The sequence below is a fragment of the Phyllostomus hastatus genome, unplaced genomic scaffold (assembly GCF_019186645.2).
Source record: "Phyllostomus hastatus isolate PE091 unplaced genomic scaffold, TTU_PhHast_1.1 phas_contig_86, whole genome shotgun sequence".
Taxonomy (NCBI): Eukaryota; Metazoa; Chordata; class Mammalia; order Chiroptera; family Phyllostomidae; genus Phyllostomus; species Phyllostomus hastatus.
Window position 1 is genome coordinate 69829867 of NW_025333977.1, and position 4142 is coordinate 69834008.

At 41.7% G+C, this 4142-nt stretch overlaps 1 pseudogene; it reads left to right on the plus strand.

Annotated features, from left to right (window-relative positions):
• Positions 1–218: 218 nt before the first annotated feature.
• Positions 219–1216, plus strand: LOC123827409 (annotated as a pseudogene).
• Positions 1217–4142: the final 2926 nt, after the last annotated feature.

The following is a 4142-nucleotide window of genomic DNA, read 5'->3' on the forward strand; positions in this document are numbered from 1 at the left end:
GGGTGGTGGGAGATAGAATTGGGTGAAATATATGGTGACAGAAAGCGACTTTACTTTGGGCGGTGAACACACAGTGCAATATACAGATGATGTATCATAATGAAAGAATACTGGAAACTTATGTAATTTTAACCAATTTCACCCCAGTAACTTTAATAAGTTTTTTAAAAGAAGTTTCTAGTTGTGGCCATGGGGCTTGCAATGCTGCTGCAGCCAGCATGGGGGAATGGCCACCCTCAGTGGGGCTGGGACTGTGCTGGCATCTACATAGCCTGTGGGCCACAGGGGTCGTGGACTTGGCATGCTGCTCTCTGCAGCCCCACCTGTGCCTCACACCATTGGAGAAGCCCATTGGAACGTGGCTGCTGTGTCTGCAATGTGCCTGGGGCATTGGTTTGGCAGTAGAACCCTGTTGTTTTCCAGATTGGTACATGTTATCCCTCTTTGGGCACTGGAGCTATTCTGATGTTTGGAGCAGAGTATTCTATTAGTGACATGTGGGGCTGAAACTGTGATAAGAAGGTTGGAAGAACAGCCAAGAGTCCAATATTTGTTAGAGACATTTCAACTCTTCAGTCCTTTTTTGTTGGGGGACAGCTGACCCTGGCACTGGGTATTCTTTTGTGTCCGAATTACTACAGCACAGCTCTTGGAGCAGCACCCCTGCTTCTTGTCATCACCTACCTACTAATGAAAAGAATCATGTACTGGCCTCAATTAGCCTGGGGGTTTTCACTTTCAATTAGGGAGCATTACTTGACTGGTCTGCTGTCAAGTGCTTCTGTGATCCATCTGCTTGCCTGTCTCTTTATTTTTCTGGAACTATGTGGACTCTATTATATGATACTATCTGTGCCCATCAGGACAAGAGGGATGATGTCTTATGGGTGTTAAGTCCACAGCACTATGGTTTTGTGAAAACACCGAGTGGTGGCTCAGTGGCTTCAGTATAGCAGTGCTGGGGGTGCTGAGCCTGGTGGGAGTGAACAGGGGTCAGACTGTGTCCCAGTACACTGCCCTGGCTGCTGCTGGAGCCCATCTGATGCATCAGACTTACACTGTAGATGTTCACAGACCTAAAGTTTGTTGGGGTAAATTTGCCTCCAAATGAACATTAGCGTTAATAGGTTTTGGGGGAATTATCTTTGGGAAATTGTGGAAGGAAAAGAAGACAGATGAAACAAAGAAAAATATAAAGAATAGAATAGAAAATTAGCAAGTGAAGTTGATCTAGGAATTTTTAAATCAAACTTTTATAAAATTCTCTCAGGTGCTGTTGCTACATAATTAAATTTGAATAAGAGTCTTACAGCATGTTAAATAATTAAGAATCAGAAGATGAAGACATAGAGCATATTTGCCTAGATTTTAGTTCAAGTATTTAACAGCAAAATTCTTCCTCTGTCACAGAAACCTGGGACTCTTCAAGATTTGAAATGACCTTGAATATTTAAGTTGATATGTTCTTCTGCTCATTATAATTCTTATAATTCTTATGGAGATTATATGAGTTTTACCCTGACTGATGTGGCTCACTTGGTCGGGTGTCGTTCTGCAAAGTGAAAGGTCACCAATTCAATTCTGGTCAGGGCACATGCCTGGGGTGCAGGGTCGATTGTGGCTGGGGGCATGGGAGAGGCAACTGATTGATGTTTCTCTCCCTCTTTCTCTCTCTTCCTTCTCCTCTCTCTAAAAATAAATAAATAAAATCTAGAAAAAGAGAAAGGAATTGTATGAGTTTTGGCACTTCAGAAGAAAACTTATGTGTATATCATCTAAATGAATGCCTGTAGGAAAAATTGACTATCCTTTTAGGGAAAAATAAAAACTACTATGGGAAAAAATAAAAAAAGAAGAAGCTTCTGTTCCTACATGTAGGTCTAGATTTAGGATCGTCTGTTGCATGGGGTGGGGGAGTGTTGTGTTATGTTTATTAAATATTTTGTGCCAGGCAGTGTGCCATGTACTTACTGGGAATACAAGGATGACTGGGTGCCTCTGTTTGCCAAGTGCTATTAATTCTGATGGGAGGGGAGAGAGAGACAAAACATTTCAATACAATTTGATCAGTGCTATGCACAGGGTGTGGCAGACACTGCGAGTTGCCGCCCCTGTGACCATTTTTTCTTTGTAGTTGATAGAACCCTGATTTTGTTCAGGCTGGCAGGGTGTCCAGCTGAATTCTCACCTCCCTAGGCTCTCTTCATGCCTGGTGTGGCTGTGTGACAGAGATCTGATGGGGAGGACACACCCAGAGGGCTGATGGGGATTCCATGGAGCTGATATCCTTATAAATGATAGTCACAAGGGACACTGCCCTTTGCCCTTGTGCTCACTTTGCACATAATGTCCAATGAAGAGGCAGTCATTTAAAAAAATAAAATTATATATATTTAAGGTATGCAACATAAGGTTTAGATATGCATACATATAGAGAAGTGATTACTATAGCCAAGCTAATTAACATCCATCTCCTCATAGTTAACCATAATTTTTATGTGTCAGAGCTCCTGAAATCCCTCTTACCAAATTTCCAGTATACAGTACAGTATTATTGACTATAGCCATCATGCTGTACATTAGGTCTCTAGACTTGCTTGTCTTACATAACTGAAACTTTGTACCCTTTGATTAATATCAACCCCCCTTCCCTGCCCCTGATAACCATGGCCCCACTCTCTGCTTCTAGGTAGATTCCACATATAAGTGAGATCAAGCAGTATTTTTTCTTTCTGTGTCTGGTTTGGTTCATTTGGCTTCATGTCCTCCAAGTTTCTTCTACATTGTTGCAAAGGGCAGGATTTCTTCCCTTTTTAAGGTTGAATAATATCCTTTCTTTCTCTCTCTATGTATGTACCACAATGATTACTCTGCTGATGTGATACTGCAAGAAGTAGGCAGGAGGGAAAAGTAAAAGAATCTCAGAGGTGCTAGCCTTGATGTCATTGAACTCCTGAATCAGTGCCAGCTGATGTCTAAATCCAAAATCTTGTTATGTGAGAAAAAATACATCTGTATTTGTTTTGAGCTGCTGTGAGGTAGACTTTCTGCTACTTGCAATCAAAAACATTCCTAAACAAGACAGCTCCTATGGGCATAAAGAGAAGATATATTTTTTGCAGAATTCTAAGTAGCTGAGAGAAAGCTCTGTGCCTTCTATTGTGTGGGAAGAGTGCTTGGCAAAATGCCTCTTAATTTTCTTGTTTTTGAGAAGCAATATCTTTTTTATTTTTTATTGCTGTCCAATTACAGTTGTCTCACATTCCTCCTCGGTGCTCTTCCCTGACCTGCCACCTCCAAACACCACCCAGCTCCCGCAGTCAATCCCCATCGCATCGTCCATGCCCATGGGTCCTCTATACATGTTCCTTGAAGCGACCCTTTCTCTACTCTCCCCTGTTATCTCCCTCCCACCTCACCTCTGGTCACTGTCAGTTTGTTTGTTTCCACAGTCTTTATTTCCATTCATTTGTTTGTTTTGTTGACTGGGTTCCACTTATGAGTGAGATCATATGGTATTTGTCTTTCACTGCCTGGCTTATTTCACTTAGCATAATATTCTCCAGTTCCATCCGTTCTGTCACAAAAGGTAGGAGTTCCTTCTTTCTTTCTCTTGCACAGTATTCCATTGTGTAAATGTTCCTTAGTCTTTTGATCCACTCATTTACTGATGAGCACTTAGGTTGCTTCTAGTACTTAGCTATTGTAAATAACACTGCTGTGAACCTTGGGGTGCATAGGTTCTTTCAAACTGGTGATTCAGGATACTTAGTGGATAATCCCAACAGTGGGATCACTGGATCAAAATGCAGCTCCATTTATAGTTTTTTTAGGAAACTCCATACTGTTTTCCACAGTGGCTGCAGCAGTCTGCATTCCCACCAACAGTACACTAGGCATCTTAATTTTCAATGACGACATTCTCATCAATCACCTATACTTCAGAACACTACCAAGGCTGCAATTAAGAGGGACAGAAAACTTGGATGGACCTATCTCTTAGGAGATTCCAGTCTAATTTGAGACATGTTCCCCTAGAATTTTCCATGACCTAAAGATAGTTTACAAGTAAGGGCCAACCAAACTAGTCACTCTGTCACATGAGGGACTCCGTGTTGAGGGATCTAGGTTGAAAGCTCACA